Source organism: Saccopteryx leptura, chromosome 2 (assembly GCF_036850995.1).
Source record: "Saccopteryx leptura isolate mSacLep1 chromosome 2, mSacLep1_pri_phased_curated, whole genome shotgun sequence".
Classification (NCBI taxonomy): Eukaryota; Metazoa; Chordata; class Mammalia; order Chiroptera; family Emballonuridae; genus Saccopteryx; species Saccopteryx leptura.
The window spans coordinates 167585026-167606015 of NC_089504.1; the positions used below are offsets into that span (position 1 = coordinate 167585026).

Below are 20990 nucleotides of genomic sequence, written 5' to 3' on the forward strand. Positions count from 1 at the left end.
AAGACCTGAAAGTGACAGGAAAAGCTATAAAATCTGCCCTAGATTTTTTTCTAGGAGAAGAGAGATCTGATAGAATAATTTTAAAAGACAATGGTTGGGGTGGGGGGTGGGTAAGGTGCTGTTTTCATGACTTCCCTTCACCAAGTAGTTTGGCTTGTTAAAAAAAATAGCATAAAATACTGCTTAACATGGTAGTTGGGGAAAAGACACCCTTAAAAAACATTTAAACAGTGCAAGGGCCAGCCCCCCCCCCCCCCCCCCCCGCTTTCATTTTTATAACGAGAAACGTTTAGTCCACTTGCTGTGGGAACCAGAGAGTGCAGAAGCTCTCTGAGTTTACTTGCCTTTTCAGACCTCCTAGGAGCACTGCTCAGGGGATTGGAAGGGTCCTTGAGAAGTCATCAATCTATTTATTCATCAGAGCATCATGGTTCTCTAGAACTGCTCAACAATGTCAGGCACGCGGTCTGAACACAGACATAAACCTGATTCTGGAAAGAAACGCCTACCTTTCTCGCAAACACTTCTAGAGATCAACTCTGGGCTCCTCGTGAATCCGGAATCTTCCTGCCCTCCAAATTCTTCCCACGGATGGACCCAATTCCTCCTGCTGCTCCTAATTCTCAGCTGCTCCTCCTGTCCTAAGAGGAAAACAGCAGATCCACTCCCGGCATACCCCTACCCTGTAGCCTTCGCCTTCTGTCTTCCTCCTTCTTTCTACTGGGGTCCTGGGGAGATCGGGACCACCGCGGCGCAGCCGAACCACCCCCGTGCGGCGCCCACGGGTCCGCCCTGAGCTGGAGGCCCACGCGCGCACGGCGGCCCTGCGGACGGCAGAGGGCGCTGCAGGTCCCGGCGGTGGGGCTGCGAGACGCGGGCCGGGAGGAGGTGTCCCGCCCCGGCGTGTGCGTTTCCCCGCAGCCGCGAGGGGCGCGCTCCACTGCCAACCGCATCACCCTCCCGTGGGGGGCCGCTAGCCACCCCGCGGTTCTCACCGCGGACCGCCTCACGGGTTGCGCAGGCTGCGCGGCGCACTCCGGGACCGGGCTTCGCCACTGACAGCCTGCGGCTTCCCTTTGTCCCGGCGCCGGCCAGAGGAGCAGTGCGGCCGCGGCGAGCTGGCCCGCGGCGAGCCGACTGCCCCCGCTGCTCCCCGCTGCCCGGGCGCTCGACCCCCTGGCAGCTGGGGCGGGGCCTGCGCGCGGAGTGCGGGTGCGGGGCGGGCGCGGAGGACACCCGGGCGAGCCGGCCCAGCTGCAGGGGCCTCCCTGGTGCCTCCACCTGCGCCACGTCTCCCGGCTTCTCTTGGCAACTCTGTCGCCTCCCGCCCCCGTCTTTGCGGACATTGTCGGCCGGTCAGTGGAGTTCAGACCCGTCATTAAATAGAAAACTCGAGCTGAACCGGGAGGGAGCGAGTCGGAGCAGGTCCGGAACGAAGATCTCATTGAGACTTGGACATTTTTCATGGCTCCTCTCCACCCAGGTGAGCGCATCCTTCGGCACAGTGGGCCCGGGCGGGGTGGGCTCCGGTTCTGCCTGCCAGAACCTGCGCGGAGTCAGGTGCCGGAGCTGGGGGGGAGGTTGCAGCCGAGCTTGGCAGCGCGGCGTTCCTCTGGCCTTTCGGTCACCGTGGCACTTGCTCTGGCCTGCCACACAGTCCGGTCGGGGTTTGCAGCTCGTTTGGCACATCGCGTGCTGCCAGGTTAAACATCCTCCGTCTGGAAGGGATGGTAGGTTAGTTAAATCGATTACCGCCCACTCCCAGCTTTGGATAATTTGTTCTGTGTCTTCGTCTTAATTTAGTCTGAATGTGTTATTTCCTTTGAGCTTGATGACGGTGAAGCAGCTAAGGGGGTTGCTACATCCATTTTTTTTTTTTCTCGTTAGGAGCCTGTGCACAGAAAGAATTTCAGGCACACAAGTGATGTTGTTACTACCAGTCTATTTTAAATACAGACACGGAAAGAAGTGCTCCTGGCAGGATACCAAAGGCGCCTGTACTCTCTGTTACGTAAGGGCTTAAAAAAATCACTCATTAGTAAAGTTACAGACGTGATTACCAGATTTTTACGAAGAGAGGTGGAAGGTGAGGACCGTCATTTCTGCTTTAAACTAAAACTTTACTTAAGAATGAGCAGGGTCTTAGCTTGAAATAGCCTTTAAGATAATATTGAGCCTTTGCTTTGAACCAATTGGGCAGAATTATAAAATATTAATAAAGTAGGTTTTGTAAAGGTTATTCAGAAAGTTGGTGAAAATTCTTTGATTATGATAGTAATAAAAAGGATCCCACAGATGCCCTTTATGGCTTTCAATGATTTTATTTTTATATTTGATGGAAACACTAATTATGAACTGCCAGTTATTAAAGATCTATTCCTGCCCCCAAACAAACAAAATAAACCCTCCTTTCATATTTATAATTATATTTTTTTAGGTAAGGAGAAGGACAAGTAGGATGCACCAGATATACTAATGCCTATGCACCCCCGTTTGTGCTCCCCAGCATTTTATTCTAATTGGTTTGGGGTGATGCATTGACAGCTGTAATGTTAAAAGCTCTGTTGGTGATACTAATGTGCAGCCAGGGGTGAGACCCACTGAATAGTATTTTTTTAAAAAATTGTCACTTTGTAGCCCCAGGTGTGGCTACAGTGGTTTAAGGTAAGTAAAAAAATAAAAAATAAAAAAATATAAGTGGTTAGAAATTTGGGTAGGGAACACTAAAATTGGAAAGGAGATGTGTGAAGAATTATAGCATGTACACTTTTGTATTTGTCTAAGTATCTTTCTTGACTTTATTATTTTTAAATCTTCAAAGAATAGTTGATGCTTATCAGGAACTGCAATTTCATGTCGAACACGGAGGGGGCATCCTGAGTGGTACATTTCTTTGTGCAGAGGTGACAGGGAAGTTGAGTAGCATTGTCAGGAGATCCCTTTATTGTTTTCATGGAAAGATGAGCAGTCTTATCAAAGATTATTTTTTCCATCTAATCAAAAACTTCTTCTGTTGATGAAGACTGGTAAATTACGTGCCAAACGCTTTGCTTGTTGCTGAGGTCAGAAATAACCCTGGTTGCGGCTTCAGCATTTCGCACCCACCTTATGTGATTCCCGCACCCCAACCTGGGGGCAGACCTCAGGGATGGTGTATGAGGGTTATGTAAGAACTTCGACTATGCGTTTTGTGCTGCTAAACTCTCCGTTTTGTCTGTTACATAATTGACACAGTACTAGATTGTGAAAGCCCAGGTGTGTGTGTGTGTGGGGGGGGGGAGCACACCTCCAGCCCAGCCCACGCATTTTTGTAATGAATTGCTGCTGTCAAATTAGAGGGGACAGCAGGGAGAGAGGTTTGTGAAAGAGAGATAAGAATAGTGTCTGCAGGATTGATATAATACTGTTCTACTTAGCGGGTTTCTACGGATTTTAGTGCTGCGGTATAAACCTCTCCAGTCTTTTATATCTCCCAGTAGAGGTGAACTGACTGAAAAGCTAATGAATCTTAAGCTTCAGCACTCCTCACCCAGGCTACTTCTGAGCCCCTGGGAGGTCCACTGGGTATTCTTTTTTTTATTTATTTATTTATTTATTTTTTTTTTTCATTTTTCTGAAGCTGGAAGCAGGGAGAGACAGTCAGACAGACTCCCGCATGCGCCCGACCGGGATCCACCCGGCACGCCCACCATGGGGCGGCGCTCTGCCCACCAGGGGGCGATGCGGAGGGGTGGAGAAGCAAATGGGCGCTTCTCCTGTGTGCCCTGGCCGGGAATCGAACCCGGGTCCTCCGCACGCTAGGCCGACGCTCTACCGCTGAGCCAACCGGCCAGGGCTCCACTGGGTATTCACATGGTTACACTTAAGTTAGCATTTGTAATTTTGGATTCTTTTTAAATAAGGACATTGTCCGTAACCTGCCCACTTTCCATTACACAAATATGGGCTCCAGGAACCTTGAATCTGCCCTGTCTTCAAATTACATTCAAATATTAACTTATAAAAATGCTTTTTCTTATTTTAATGTCTGTAGTTTTATGAAAAGACAAATGTAAATCTGGCCAATATTGTAGCTGACCTGCTGAGAAAATGCAAATTTCTATCGCCTCGGGTGGTGTGGAGCTCCTGAGATTAGGTATTCTCCTGGAGAACCAGCTCCCAGGGAGCAGGACTGTTTTGCTCTGAGCAGAAGCTGGAGGTGGAGAAAAGGTAAGGGGAGTGGGGAAGGGAGAAAAGTGGGTTAAAGCTCTTCCATGTCTCAGAGGTGGGCTGCCAAGGGAAAGGAAGAGAAAATTATCCAAAGATGCTTCATTAATAAAAAGTTAATCTTTTTGTAACCTCCTTTGTACCTGTCTTTAATAGGACTTTTTTAAAATTAATTTTAATTTTTATTTTTTATTAAGTGAGAGATGGAGAGGCAGAGAGACAGACTCCCACATGTGCCCTGACAGGATCCACCCGGCAAACCCATCTGGGGCCACTGCTTTGTTGCTCGGCAACTGAGCTATTTCAGCTACTGAGGCGAGGCCTGGAGCCATCCTCAGCTCAAATCATTTGGGCCATGGCTGCCAGAGGGGGAGAGAGAGAGAGAGAGAGAGAGAGTGAAACAGAGGGAGGGGGTGGAGAAGCAGATGGTCGTTTCTCCTGTGTGCCCTGGCTGGGAATCGAACCTGGGACTTCCATACACTGGGCCAATACTCTACTACTGAGCCAACTGGCCAGGGCACTAATAGGACTTTTAAACAATGAGCAGTCTGAGATCTGGAGAATATCTTGCAGGAAACAAAAGTGGGTTGGGAAGGATTAGGATGAACAGTGGATTTGTCCTCATTAGCAGCTTTTATGAATAAATGGTAGACATACTGTGTTCACCACAGGCATGTTTGGGAGGGAGTTGTTGGAGTGGAGGATTTTTCATTTTTCTCTGAAATGATTTCTACTTACATCTGAATTAGGATGTCTTCAGATCTTATCATCTTGATCCCTTTTCCACAAACCCTTATACCCCACCCACCGACCAGACTCTTTCTTTGATCAAACTGGAGTCAGGTCCCTCTGAGCCCTTTTCTTGACTAGGCTTCCACCTTGGCCTGTAAGGACTGCAACTTTCATAGCGGTCCTCCTGACCCCTCCCCATAAAGCAGCGGTTCTCAACCTGTGGGTTGAGACCCCGGCAGGGGTTGAACCACCAAAACACAGGGGTCGCCTAAAGCCATCGGAAAATACATATTTATTATACAATACATTTTTAAATAAAATAAGTATTTCCAATGGCTTTAGGCGACCCCTGTGTTTTCGGAAAATACATATTTATTATACAATACATTTTTAAATAAAATAAGTATTTCCAATGGCTTTAGGCGACCCCTGTGTTTTGGTCGTTCGACCCCCGACGGGGTCGCGACACAGAGGTTGAGAACTGCTGCCATAAAGAGACTTGAAATAATTCCATCATGGCTTCTAGCAGCCTCAGACCATGCCCCTAGAATGACACAGCCCCCCTTGAATTCCTATTTGGAAAACCTCAAGGCTGTCAAATGAATTTACCCTCTTTTTCAGCCAACACTTGATGATACCCTCCCACTCTCCTTTACTTAGCATTTATTTTAAAACCTTAGAATTATAATTATTTTTCTGCTACTTTGAAATGTGTATGTCTCCAACAACCCAAGAATATCCTTCTCAAGGACCTGACAGCCGTTTCTTTGAAGTGCAGTCATTAGGAAGGAGGGATCCTGTCTCCTAGTCTCTGTGGGAGGTTAGGAACCTAACTAACTTTGACTACTGCCAGTTAGCAGACACAGATGCCTAATCACACTGACAGTGACCAACCGCCCTACTGTCTTTTGTAATTTTCCATTTCCTTGACTCTGCTGGAACCCTGTTTGTCCCCTCTTGCTCCTCCTGTAAGATGCCCACTGGCTTCTACATGGACTGAAGTTGAGCTCAGTTCTATGCTTTCATTTCTTTCCCCTATTGCAGTAAATACAGAATACCATCTGTCTTTACTGCCTTTAGTTAGTGTCCAGCTTTGCTTTTAACAACATCCAACAAATATTTTTGAGTGAGTGTGCCACACACTGTTGTAGGCATTAGATATTAGAGAGCAGTGAACAAAATGGACAAAAACGGTGTCCATTATGATATGATGGATAAAGTGAACTAAACCATTTAATGTATCAGTTGGCAATAGTGCTATGGAGAACAGTGTATCAGAGAGGGCGAGAAGGAGGGTAGTGTGGGGACTTGCTGTGTCAAATAGGGTGCTCAGGGAAAGCCTCCCTGACAGGGGACCCTGAGCAGAGCATGAAGGGAATGAAAGAGGAGCCATATGGATACCTGAGGACAAGCATCACTCACTGGGGGTGGCCAGTTCAGGGAATTTCAGAGCAGAGCTCAGCTGTCACTTAGGAGGGCAGATGGGCCTTTGCTGCAGGCACTTGTAGGGGATTGCATGTTAGTAGCCAGTGTGTCCCATGCCAACCCATCCCTGGAATTCTGTCACTGATTTCCTGGTTCTGCCCTGGACCCTACTCTCCAGCAACCTGAATGGTGCTGTCGCTCTTGGGGTCTTAAGAGGCCTTATGTTGCTGCTAGGGACCAGGCACGGCTAAGGGCCGCTCAGGGTAGCTGAAATTCAGTCTGGGCCATTACATAAACTAGGCATAGGGAGGAGGTTGTATCCTCACCAGTAGTTCCCCTTGGCTTGTAGGAACGGGCCACCAGGGAAGTTCCGTTTCAGTTTGGATTCCATGAAGTTTCCTAGGAACAAATAGTACTGTGATGAGTAAAGGACGTTGACAGCAGGAACCATACTACTCTTTCTTGGGGAATGTCAAAATGTCAAGAGCCTAGAGCAGCTTTTCAGATGAAACTGAGGCAGAGAACCCCATGGCTTGAAGGCATCTCTGATTAGTTAGAGCTTGAGGAAAGGAACCTGCTCATTGGCCCTTGTGTGGCCAGAGGGCTGCCCTACATCTAACAACCAGAAAACACTGTATGGACCTGGCAGCAGGCTGTCACATACCCCGGGGGAAAGGTGAGAAGCCAGAGGGGAAGCAGCGGCCAGGACCTGTTCACTGGTAGGAAGATGTAGCCTTCTAGGATGTGTGGGGGATGGGGCGTGGGACAAGGTGGATAGCTGTTTACTTTTTCAAGCTATTAGCTTATAATAATGTTGATCCCTCACACAGTCAAAGAAGAAATATTCTCATAGACAAAGATCTTCAGATTGTTTGCTGGCCCATAGAGCGTGAAAGCAGCTGAATGAGCACACAGCAGGTGCCCTCAGGAAGGTGGCCTGTTAGGGGATTGGCATTCTGGCCTCTTCTCTGTGCTCTGTGCCTGTTATTGCTTTGTGTGTTCTCTCACTTTGCAGGCTTCTCTCACATGCCCTACCACATACAAAAAATGGGGGATTTAAGGTTATTCCTTAACCCTTTAAGTAATATGAATGTTCATGTATGTCCTCACTCAAAGGGTTAACAAAAAATTCACTACTCAAAAGGTTAAAAATAATTATTTTATACTCTTTAGCTTTTGTGAAGGGTCCCTCTTCTAATTGGTTATATATATGTGTGTATGTGTGTGTATATATATATGTTTTGGTTATATTATCTTAGTCCTTGGTTACTGTTATATAATCAATTGGTTTTTAGTGTATTACATATGTATATATGTATATTATACATACTGGTTATATTGTATTGGCTGAGTCTGTTAGGGCTGCTTTAACAAAACATAGCAGGCTGGGCAGCTTTTAAATCTCGCAGTTCAGGAGGCTGGAAGCCCAGCAGATTCGGTGTCTGGTGAGGGCCCGCTTTCAGGTTTGTAGATGATGCCTTCCTGCTGTGTCCTTGTTTGTTAGAAGGTGCCTCTTATATAAAGGTACTGCTTCCATTCGTGAGGGTCCTGACCTCATGACCTAATCACTTCCCAAAGGCTCCACGTCCTCATACCATCGCATTGGGTGTTAGGTTTTCAGCATATGAATTTAGGGGGGACACACACTGTTGGGCAGATAAAATATATTCTCACTTTGTTAAAGATGGCACTGCCCACTTGGAGGCTCATCGCCCGAGTGATATTAGTTGCCCTTCTTGCTTGGGATGGGCGTGATTATGTTAATGTGTGTTGGGGGAGGGCTTTCCCGCCAAAAAGTTTTAAAAGGAGCGATCACGTTGTTCCGGGAAAGAGTGATTATGTTCTAGGAAGAGCCCATGCTGGAGGAGATTAGAGCAGAGAAAGGCCACGTGGAGGAGAGGAGAAGCAGCCAAGATGGTGGAGTGCTGAAGGAGAAGCCAGTTTGTGCAGAGTTTGTGCAGAGAGAAGGAGATGGGGAACAGAGGTGAATAAGGCTGGTGAGGCAGAAACTTTGATTCTAGGAAACTCGGATAAGTCAGTGTCTTTGGGAGCCCTGAATGCAAAGGGAAGTATTTCCCCACTGTGTGTATTTCTTGCCCGCTGGGTGCAAGCTAGGATTAAAGCTAATGGCCCACCAGTTCTTGGCTCCGTTGTTTCATTACCATCTGTCCGAATCCAGTGCGAACCTGCATTGGCCAGGCGGCTGTGATGATGGCCGTGGCCACTGGCTTTACATTTGGCGTAGTCTGTGGCAGGATTCAATACAGATCAGTATGGAGTCACCACCACCTTTGAGCAGTGGAGTAGAGGACTGGCTGCTGTTATGGTTCCGCATGGCTGTCCTTTTGGGGGCCGTAGGCTGGCTCACTTTTACAGCCATGTGTGAGGAAACCAAGAGCTCTGTGGAAGAGGCTGCCCGGGACCTGCAAACCGAGCAGTGGAAGGAGCTGGAGCAAATGTGGAAGAAAGAGATGCCGACCCTGGAGCTGGAGCAAGCACTGGAGGAGGCCGACCAGATTTGTGAGATTCGCTTGGAAATGGAGCAGCTGCTGGAGAAGGAATCACAGTTCGTGAGTTGCAGTTTGCCCTGGACGTTGTGGAGAGCCAGCAGCGGCAGGAGGCCGGGGCCGAGGCCAGAGCTGGGGTTGCAAGGCCCACAGAGCAGAAGGCGGCAGTGGCCTGGGGCTCGAGGCCAGCAGCAGGAGCTGGCATTTCCAGTTCCTCTTTGGAGGATGAGGAGAATCGGGCTGGAGTTGCAATCCGCAGTCTCCAGAAGGTGAAAGCCCAGCAGCAGGGAGTACTTGCTATGCCCCTGGTAGGTCTGCGATCTTGGGACATAGGGGTGGCTACCATCATGCTCTCTGGAGCAGAGATGGAAATGCTGACTGTCATTGCCATGTGCTCCTCCTTGGGACAGTGTAAGACCTGCCAGGAAGGCAGGGATGAGGGGAGTGGCTGAGGCCCCATGTGCATGGACTGATTCCTGGACTATGACCGGAGTGGGCACTGGCTCCTTTATTGGATGGACTTACGGATTTTGGACAATGTGAAATACCGTGATGGAGGTGGGGAGTCGCTTTGCTGGAGGCCCTCCTTCTGCCCCGGGAAGCTTTTCCCATGGCTAGAGAGAAGTCTGAGGACATTTTGTACTTTTGGCAAAGTGCTCAGAGACTGGTGAAATGTACCTTTGTAATTGTTGAAATTGTATGATTTGTCATGTTGTTGTAATTTGTGTAATGTGCCTAATTTCCTTGCACAGGGATGCCGGTGGTGTGATTGTGGGTAGTAAAGTGAGCGTACGGGTGGATTGTTGGGCAGATAAAATATATTATGCTCACTTTTTTAAAGATGGTGCTGCCCACGTGGAAGCCTGTTGCCCAGGTGATAATATTAGTTGCCCTTCTTGGTTGGGATGGGCGTGATTATGTTAATGTGTGTTGGGGGAGGGCTTTCCTGCCAAAAGGTTTTAAAAGGGGAGATCACGTTCCAGGGAAGAGTGATTACTACTAGGAAGAGCCCATAGGAGGAGAGCAGAGAGAGCAGAAAAAGGCCATGTGGAGGAGAGACAGCTAAGATGGTGGAGTGCTGAAGGAGAAACCAATTTGTGTAGTTTGTGCAGAGAGGAGGAGATGGGGAACAGAGGTGAATAAGGCTGGTGAGCTAGAAACCTTTGATTCTAGGAAACTTGGATAAGTCAGTGGCTTTGGGAGCCCTGATTGGAAAGGGAAGTGTTTTCCCACTGTGTGTATTTCTTGCCCGCTGGGTGCAAGCTAGGATTAAAGCTAATGGCTCACCAGTTCTTGGCTCTGTCGTTCTATTACCGTCTTTCCAAATCCAATGCGAACCTGCATTGGCCAGGTAGCTGTGATGGCCGTGGCTACTGGCTTTACACACACATTCAGACTCTAGCACATACATAACTAATACATGATATATAGAAAGTGATTGATTTTGAGACATAATTCTGTACCTAGGTGCTTTTCAAGCTCTTAATAGTTCTAACATTTTTTTGGAAGGGTTTATTTCCCTTGAATTTTCTAGGTAGGTAACCATATCATCTGCAGAAAATGATTTAAATTTCTTTTCTTATTTTTGTTTCATGTCTTATTACCAGAGTGTGATTGTTAACTCAGTTTGTTGAGGGGCTTTTAAAATAAGCTTGATTGTTGTCTTACCGGCAGATGTACTTCCCTAGTCCTGGAGAGGGTGAACTGTGTGACCCCTCAAGACTTTTCCTTATTAGTGTTGTAAAGTACTCTACCTCACTTTTGCGGGTTTATGTAGAGACACCAAGTCCAGATGAATTTTGAAGGCTTTTATTAAAAGGAGGAGAGTTCTTAAATATGCCAGCTGCATATGACTAATATGGGGCATTGCAGACCTAGATCATGTGCCAAATACATCTCAGAGGCTGGTTATATACCCTTTGACCACATACAGGTTGGGGGGAGCATGACATCATGACATAATTATTAAGCTTATAACAGTTGTTTAGGGGATTCATAGAAACATTAAAACTTTTAAGGTAATACAATCAAAGACATTTACAAATCTTTTAGTGTCTATCTTACCTCCTTTGCCTAGAGGTATGTTACTCTTAAAATTCCAGGAAGGGAGGAAGAGCCAAAATCAATGTAGGGTGGTATATAAATTCTGTCTCTTATTGAAAGAGAAAAGAAGTTCCTCAGACAACCTTTATTCTATAGTTAAAACTAAATGACCCATTGTCCTTGTAAGTCAGGAAGCTTCTACATTCTTCTCTCTCCCCTCCCCAAGGAAAGGATGGGACAGGAGGCCTGACCTTTCTTCCTAAAATATCAATATTAATTTTGCAACTTTTTGGTACCTTACCACATTAGTTTTGCTTGCTTTGTTCACCTACTGACCCATTGAACCAGTAGATTCAATTCCCTTAGAAAAGCAAAACAGTATGTTTTAGAGGCATTAAAGGTGAGGCAGCATTGTATATGATTAGGGTTAAGCTAGTATAAATGACAGGTTGACAGTGATTTGGGAACTTTGACTCACCTGTAGAAATGAAAAACCAACATATAGCTTTAGCTTCTATAAAGACTAGGGTAAGGCAGGTAAATTTGTTAAAAAATAGGCTAACATTGATATAGTAATTTTTTTGTTTATTTATTATTTATTTTGTCAGAGAGAGAGAGTCAGAGAGAGGGATAGATAGGGACAGACAGACAGGAACGGAGAGAGATGAGAAGCATCAATCATTAGTTTTTCGTTGTGACACTTTAGTTGTTCATTGATTGCTTTCTCATATGTGCCTTGACCATGAGGCTACAGCAGACTGAGTAACCCCTTGCTCAAGCCAGTGACCTTGGGTTCAAGCTGGTGAGCTTTGCTCAAACCAGATGAACCCGCGCTCAAGCTGGTGACCTTGGGGTCTCGAACCTGGGTCCTTGGCATCCCAGTCCGATGTTCTATCCACTGCGCCACTGCCGGGTCAGGTGATATAGTGATTTTAAAACGCTTTTCAAGCCTGAGTGATAATGGTACAATGGATTGACCATTGGCTGGGGACACTGAGGACCCTGTTTTGAAACTGCAAGGTTGCTGGCTAGAGCACTGGCTTTTCAGCTTGAGAGCGGGGTGGCCAGCTTGAGTGCAGGGTTGCTAGCCTGAGTGTGCGATATTTAACATGATCCAAGGTTGCTGGCTTGAGACCAAAGGTCGTTGGCTTGAAGCCCAAGGCTACTGTTGTGAGTCCAAAGTCACTGTCTTGAGCAAGGGGTCACTGGCTTGGCTTGAGCCCCGGGTCAAGGCACGTATAAGAGACAATCAATGAACAACTAAAGTGAAATAAGTATGAGTTGATTCTTCTCACTCTCCCTCCTTCCCTCCCCTGTAAAATCAATAAATAAAATCTTAAAAATAAAACAAACAATAAAGCAGCAGATTTTCACTCTTCACCAGACTTACTTTAAAGTACTAATCTGAAAACTTGATATGAACATTGTTTCTGTTAAATAACAGTACGTATTGAGGAAGCAATCTCAAATCATCTAGAATTAATTGTCTTTGTACTAAGCTGTTTGAAATTACTCAAAATAACTTTCAAGACAGTCTTTCTCTATACACAACTGTCTTGGGTTGGAAATTTCGCCACATATTATGCCAAACATTTTGTCTCTAACTGTTTTGTTTCTATCAGTTTATTTTTAAGGGAAGCTAATTTGAGAACTGAAATAATGCAACAGAATAATTTTGGTTGAAATTCTTATTTCTAAGTATTTCTGTTAGTGTTGCATAATATCTTAGGAAGTTTGTATGGCATACATGCCAAACATTACATTTACTTTTTAAAACCTCTAGCATATATTTTTTTTGAAAAAAATCGCATGTTATATTAGTTTAACTGATAGCTAGTAATAAGTTTTATATTGAGTGAGCTAATTTGCTTCTATTAGCAGTTTTAAGAGATTAGTGTAATATGATTACTTAGTTCTCTACTCCCAAATTTAACACTAAAATTATTAGTTCTGCTAGATTTTAAGATTTTCATTGTAACAACAACCCAAAATACTGTAGTGGGATATAAATACAACTTAGAACTAATATGTCATTTTAGAGAGTTAGAAAACAAAAAGCAGAGATGTGGTTTGAAATTGTTGTAGAGTACCTAATCCACAAATCTGCAGGTGTTTGTAGAGGCACATAGTCCAAATTAGTTTTTGACAAGTTTTATTAAAGGAGGAAATTTATTAAATATGCCGGCCACATATGGCTGACACAGGGCAACAGACCCAAATTGTGCAGACCCCTAAAATAGTTCAGGGGCTGTTTATATACTCCTAATTATACATGAGAGGGGAGAAAACCAGACATCATGGCATAAGTTTATACCTTTTGTTTAGAGATACATACGTTAACCACATGCTTTTAGGAGGGGAGGGGTGGTTTCCATGGGAACAAATACCTACAAATTGTCCATCAGCTCAAGAAAAGATTTAATTCTCTTCTCCCTACACCTGGCCACCCATTGACCCTTCCCCCATAGGTATGGGGGAAGGTCAGGGAATCCAAGTCTCCTTTCTCTTTCTGCGTTTACAACACAATGCCATCTAGGTCTTATGCTAATCACACAAGCATAGAAATCACATTTACAAAATCTTTCTGCACACCTAGCCCAAATTAATAAAATGTTCTTTAAATTTCCTAAAATATTAATATTAATTCACTTTACAACATTCCCCACTGATTCTATTTCCTAAGTCAAATATTTGACTTAATTTACTGATGAGCATAAGGCTGTTGTCTAGGAATATTAACTTATAACATGTAACATACATTTAACAGACAGCATTAATAGCAATACAGTTCACTAAAGAAACAAATGCTATTGATTAATTTCTTACAAACTGCACATACCTTTTGCAACTTACATAAAACTAACTAGCTTTTATAACAATTTACTTTTAGTCAGAACTTTTAATTTTAAAACTTAAAACCTTTAATGACAAATAAGTTGGCTTTCTTTTTACCCTAGTTTTCCCTTTCCTCCAAGTCAGATTAAAAAGAGTCCTTAGTTTCTTCCTATATTCGCCATACGTAGACCAACTGGTTTCCTGTTTGTGGGTGATGCCTTTTAAATCGGCAGTAGTGGATGTCGTCAGGATCACGGTGTGTGGCCCTGTCTGTGTGGGAGTCAGTCCTTGGGTGATGTACTGAATCTGCTGGAAGCACCTTTGGACAGTATTTTGAACAGTTTGCTGAATAACCTATAAATCCTGCAAGTACTTAGGAAAGAGTGGTTATGTTTCTTTTATTATTTGATTCATATAATTTACTTGCCCTGAAACTTTGGGTACCTGTGGGTACAATGTAACTTCAAATTAGCTTCCAATCAATATTAAGTTTCCCTTCCACTAGCTTTAAGACTGTGGACACGAATGCAGGTCCAAAACTAAAATGGGCAAGCTGAACCTGGAAAGAACCATAGATAGCAATTTCCTAACAATTGTCAGTTAATTTATTAAAGTTTATTTATAAATGTTTACCTGAGACAATTCGTTTCTTCCCTGTTTTTAAATCTTTTCTAATTGGTTTTGAATAAACCTTTGGCAATAAGGGTCACAAAACCCCACTGGTTGTGGATGGCATCTATTCATTTGAATTACTGTGTTTCGATTTTGAGGCAGACTAGAAGAATATACAATTAACAATAAAATTCAAATTGCCAATGTTAAGAAATACTATAACAAACATCTTTTTTTTAAAAAATATTTTATTTATTGATTTTTAGAGAGAGGGGAGAGAGAAAGAGAGAGAGAGAGAGAGAAAGGGGAGGAGCAGGAAGCATCAACTCCCATATGTGCCTTGACCAGGCAAGCCCAGGGTTTCGAACCGGCAACCTCAGTGTTCCAGGTCGATGCCTTATCCCACTGCGCCACCACAGGTCAGGCCTATAACAAACATCTTAATACAATAAAGTGACTAAAGCCTACTAGATTATTAAACAAAAATAAAATTCTAACTAATATAACAGGATTTAAAATAAAATTCTTACAGTCACAAATGTTCTTAACATGTTAACCTAATTTCACTAAATCTATGCTGACACTATTGCAGCTTTGCAAATGTAGCCTAATTTCTATTTCAGTCTGAGAAATATCCTAAAGAACAGGAGTTACACATATTCAGGAAAAGTCCACAAGGCATTGGAGTTGTGGTCACATTCTACACTTTGCAGCTAGAGTTTAAGTCCTAGTGACCACTGCTTCTAGCTGGAATTAGGAGCAGGTCCCAGCCTATAATAGGCATGGGCATTGAGACAAGAGGAATAAAGAAGACACTATACATTAAATAAAGCAATAAAATCAGACTGTCAATACCCACAGTAGAGATCTTCGAGGGATAAATAAAACTCAAATATTCAGGCAAGGCATAGTAAATGGCCCTTGTGTTCACAAGAAATGAGATCAATTTACCTGCTACTTGGGAGAAATACCTTAGGCCAGTGAACGATGTCATGAGATGGAGCCAATGGCCAGCCTTGGGCACCTTTTAGCCTTCAGTGGCAATTCCCAGTATGCTGGGCAAGGTCAGGTCACAGGTAGCTGGAGCAGGACTAGAAGAGACTGAACCCTCCCTCCATGGAGCAAGGGGGCAACTTACCTTCTCGTGTCCTTTTTCCACAGCAAAGACGTGTCACCCAGTGGGGCCGGGAAGCCTGGCAGTCCTCAGCTCAATGACCTTTCTTTCCACTCTGGAGCAGGGCCCTGATAAAATCCTATGAAGCCCTTTAGGGCGCTGGAGCCTTTAAGAGCATATGCCAAAAGCTGGTATTTCCTCACCTCTTTTGGGCTCTATTTGCCTTTTCTGTTACTACCTTGGTCATTATAGACCTTAAAAGCCATGCTCAGAAGATCTTGCTGAGGGGCTTGAGAGCCCTTTTTGTCTATATAAACTCTTGGAAAAGGACAAAACAGCATTAGTAGCTGGATTAAATCAAGAAAACAAGGTTTTTTTGGTGCCTCCTTTAGAATTCCAGAGTCTCTTCGCTGCTGAATATCTCAGTACATTAGTATTCAAAATAAATGTCAACAAAAGTATTCCCACTATTCCCAACTCATGAAGGGCTTATTTTTAATTTTAAAGAAACTGTCAATTAACCAGAAGTTCCAAGATATGACTTAGTATTGAACAGTATTGTTTCAAAATAATAATAAATTAAACATGATATAGAAGACATTATTAACAATTCCTAATATTTAAACTAAAATTCTAATATTATAGGGCTATAAAACAGCAAATAAAGAATTAACAAAAGGCCTTTAAAATAACACATACATTTTAACATGGAAAATACTTTTTTTTTTTTTTTACACAATAAGAGATTCTTGGTATAAACTACCCAGCTGTCAATGAGATATTAACTTTCTTTTGACTTATGGTAATTTCAGTCATGAGAGGTGGGGTGGATGCCTGAGGGGGAAGCAGACTCCAAGAACTGAGAGCTTGCTGCTTTTACCCCCCCTTTTTTTCTCTTTTCCTTCTTTACACTACACAATGGGGAAACAATAAATCACCACTCCTAACCCAGTGGTCGGAAAACCTATTAGTTAATAGAGCCAATTACTAACAGTACAATAACTGAATTTTCTTTTAAGAGCCAAATTTTAAATTTAAACTATATATGTGGGCACCTTCCCTACTGAGGCATCGCCCGCACTTGGTACTTTGTTGGAGAGCTATACCTAAGAGGGCAAAAAGGCCTTTTGTGGCCCACAAGCTGTTTGCGAATGGCAGCTTGCCAGCCAGAGTTCTTAGGAGAGGGGAAAAGGAAGAGACATTCAACGTGTTTGTCCCTCTTTGCACAACTCGAGGGCTGCCTTGAACTCCAGCCTGGCCAAGCGGCGAGGCTACAGGCTCAGTTCCAAAGCAGCATTCTCTCAGGACTTGTGTTCCCTTCTCCTTTGCTGCCAAATTAGGGACACGGTTGTCATGGGAGAGGTGCAGGCGTTTGGACCTCACATTTCCTAAAGCCAAGCTGACTTTTATTTCTTCCCCTGGCATCTGTTTAGCTTAATTTCTTATAATAAAAGCAGCAAATAAAATATAATTTTTATAAATTTACCTTCCTAATAATGGGCTGCTTTTAGCCTATAATAGGTTTCCAATTTTTCCCACAATTCCCTGAAAATTCTATTTACAGTTATTTATTTATTTATTTATTTTTGTATTTTTCTGAAGCTGGAAACGGGGAGAGACAGTCAGACAGACTCCCGCATGCACCCGACCGGGATCCAACCGCCACGCCCACCAGGGGCGACGCTCTGCCCACCAGGGGGTAATGCTCTGCCCCTCTGGGGCGTCGCTCTGCCGTGACCAGAGCCACTCTAGCGCCTGGGGCAGAGGCCAAGGAGCCATCCCCAGCGCCCGGGCCATCTTTGCTCCCATGGAGCCTTGGCTGCGGGAGGGGAAGAGAGAGACAGAGAGGAAGGAGGGGATGGGGATGGGGGTGGAGAAGCAAATGGGCGCTTCTCCTATGTGCCCTGGCTGGGAATTGAACCCGGGTCCCCTGCATGCCAGGCCGACGCTCTATTTACAGTTTTTACTATTGTAGTTAATGCTAGGGGTCTTCCTTATGAACTCCATGTCTTCTACAAAACTGAAAGACTTGGAGAGACTCCAGCACCCTCTCCGCCCGCGGGAGAGTGTTACTTTTCCTCATTTTTACACCAGTGGGGGCAACAAGCCACTATTCCCAATTCATGAAGGGCTTATTTTTAATTTTAAAGAAACTGTCAATTAACCAGCAAGGTCCACACTTACGGTTTGTTAATTTCTAAATTCCTTTTCTTTCCTTTACGATTTTTCTAAAGCAAAGTTTCAATTTTTAATACTATCCCTACCCTGTAATTTCTAAATGGGCAAACCTCTTTTGGTCAGTAGGTGGACATTTGAAACTAATTCCTATTCTATATTTTAGTTATTTTATCCTTACTTCATTGCTTTTTTCTGTTGCTCTATACACAGCAGGCTGAATCCTAACCTAATCATGTGCCTGGAGGCGGCGGGCTGTTTACTGTTTGCCCTCTGGTGCAGCACAACAGCGGAGAAAGGAGAACGTTGGAGAGGGGAGGGGGCATGTGTATGTTTGCCTCGCCTCAGCTCCACCCCTTGCTCCGTGCTCGGTGCGTTGCTGCTCGGTTTTTCTCACTCAAACTGCTTACTTGCTAGTCCTTTTGCTCTAAGAGTTTGGAGAAACACTTTCAATTTGTGGACTCTGCTTTTCTCTCATTTAAATTGCTTGCTTGCCAGCCCTTTCTGTATTAAGCAAACTTTTAAGCCACTGTGGTGGATTCATTGTTAAATTTAGCCACCGATCAATGTATGGAAACTGATCAGGACAACCCGGGTTCCCAATTACTATATTCCAGACTGTCCTTATTATCCGGGGATTAGAACTTCTGGTTGCTATTACTTATTACAAAAGTGAAACTTGTTTCAAGAGAATCTAAGAATTAGTGCACCAATAAAACAAAAATATAAGACAGATAGTTAACTAGCACCCAGAATAAAAGTATTGACTATAGAGATACTAATTATTACACAAGACAAGGGGAAGAAGCCAACCAAAGAAAGTGATTTTCCTTCAGGGGAGAAGTCAGAGCTCCCAGAAAGTAGATATGAGAACAAAGAAAGCCACTTAAGATTGCTTTTAAGTCAGAAGCTTCCAGTTTTAACAAAAAAGACTCAAACAGGCCTTGAAACAGACACATTTAGACATTAAACAAAAGACTTACACACAACCACACATGAGCACGCCTATTTCAATTAAATAATACCGGATAATTTGGTGAACAAAGACAAAGCCTCACAGACGAGGGAAGAGCTCCCTTTGTGGCCTCTCAGGTGCATGCAGGTCTCGGCACCAGAGATTTCTTAACCAGGGGTTTTAGAGACAGAAACATTAAAGCAAAGACTGAGATGAGATCTCGACAAACACAGAGACGTCTCTTGGAAGTCTTGGTTGAGATTAATCAATCCAGGTTAGTTCAGCCTCCACTGATTCAGTGTGATGTGACACTGACTAATCCTGAACGGACTCAACCTCCATTAGCCTTCCTAGAGATAGACGCATGTCCCCACTTCTCTAGAGAACCCGACGTCTCTGAAGGCCCGAGGCAGAACAGGTGGACCTGGTCCACTCAGTTCCTAATAATGACCAAATGTGCAAACACAAAACCACGATAGAAGCTGATGGGCCTGGTCACCTTCAGCTCCTACTAATTGTCCTTCCAGAGTACGAGCAGATATCCCCCAGAGTCCGGGCAGGACCTAAAAACTTTCCACCGACGTCTTGGTCTTGGAAAGCCTGGGCGAACTTACAGCCACGTCTGATTTGTTTAACTGCAGATCAAAAACATAAAGACTACAGACCAGTTACAGACTGCAAAATAGTCTCGAAAGCCTTACTCCACCGGGGTTCCACATCCCTGGAGTCCCAAATCAGCAAAGCCCCTAAATCCACTCTACCTACTTCTAGTCCAGGGGTCTCAAACTCAACTCAGCATGTTCGGCGGGCCACACTAGGTCTACAAAAGGCAACTGTTACGCAACACTTTTCTCACTGCAGTTGAAAACAAAAAAAAATCAGTACAACAAGCACAATCGTACATGCAGTTTACTCAGTGTCACAAAACCACCAGAAACTGTAGTTCGCATCACAACTGCTGTTAACTAAGCTAATATCTAGCTAGGATGCTAGCGAAATGAAAAATACAAGTAGGCCCCTAGGCTTACTTAATTTTATCCAAAATATTTTTTTTTTTTTTTTTTTTCATTTTTCTGAAGCTGGAAACAGGGAGAGACAGTCAGACAGACTCCCGCATGCGCCCGACCGGGATCCACCCGGCACGCCCACCAGGGGCGGTGCTCTGCCCCCCAGGGGGCGATGCTCTGCCCATCCTGGGCGTCGCCATATTGCGACCAGAGCCACTCTAGCGCCTATCCAAAATATTTTGAACTTCGTGGATTAGTCTGCGGGCCGCACAAAATTGTTCGGCGGGCCGCATGCGGGCCACGAGTTTGAGACCCCTGTTCTAGTCCAACACAGACTACAAACTAGTTACAAACATAAAAGCGAAAGTAAGAGTTCAAAGGGAAGCCAGAAAGTTTGGTAAAGCAGAAAGAGTTTCCCCACCTACCTCCTCGATTTTCTCTGCCGAATTATCCAAATTGTCGAATTTGGGAATCGGAAGGTGTCTACCAGGGAACTGTCCAGACCCCACAGGAGGACCCGGAGCCCTGGAAGTCTCAGGTGGCGCGCCTCTCCTTGGCTCTCAAGCAGGCCCTGGGCAGCTCCCTGCAGAGTCCACACGATTCGGGGTGCCTCTACCCGGTGATGCGAAACACTGTTGGCCCCACGTGGGTGCCAAATGTTGTAAAGTAGCTAAATCCACAAATCCACGGGTGTTTGTAGAGGCACATAGTCCAAATTAGTTTTGAAAAGTTTTATTAAAGGAAGAAATTTATTAAATATGCCGGCTGCATATGGCTGACACAGGGCAACAGACCCAAATTATGCAGACCCCAAAAACAGTTCAGGGGCTTTTTATATACTCCTAATTATACATGGGAAGGGAGAAAATCTGACATCATGGCATAAGTTATACCTTTTGTTTAGAGCAGGGGTAGTCAACCTTTTTATACCTACTGCCCACTTTTGTATCTCTGTTGGTAGTAAAATTTTCTAACCTCCCACCGGTTCTACAGTAATGGTGATTTATAAAGTAGGGAAGTAACTTTATTTTATAAAAATTTATAAAGCAGAGTTAGGTAAGTTAAAGCATATAATAATAATTACTTACCAAGTACTTTATGTTGGATTTTCGCTAAGTTTGGCAGAATAAATCTTTATAAAACAACTTACTATAGTTAAATCTATCTTTTTATTTATACTTTGGTTGCTCTGCTACCGCCAACCATGAAAGCTGGAACGTCCACTAGTGGGCAGTAGGGACCACATTGACTACCACTGGTTTAGAGATACATATATTAACAACATGCTTTCAGGGGGGAAGGGGTGGTTTACGTGGGAGCAAATGCCTGCAAATGGTCCATTAGCCCAAGAAAAGATTTAATTCTCTTTTCCCTACACC

At 44.3% G+C, this 20990-nt stretch overlaps 1 protein-coding gene across 4 annotated transcripts in view; it reads left to right on the plus strand.

Annotated features, from left to right (window-relative positions):
* The first annotated feature begins 937 nt into the window (after positions 1-937).
* The window catches only part of MTUS2 (microtubule associated scaffold protein 2), a 771916-nt gene continuing 751863 nt past the window's right edge, over positions 938-20990 (plus strand). For 3 of the 4 annotated variants that reach the window (XM_066369276.1, XM_066369278.1, XM_066369279.1), the window contains exon 1: positions 938-1483. The gene's annotated coding sequence lies outside the window, so the exon portion shown is untranslated. Of the gene's footprint in view, positions 1484-4116; positions 4210-20990 lie in introns of those variants that run through there. The other variant, XM_066369277.1, reaches the window with a different exon arrangement.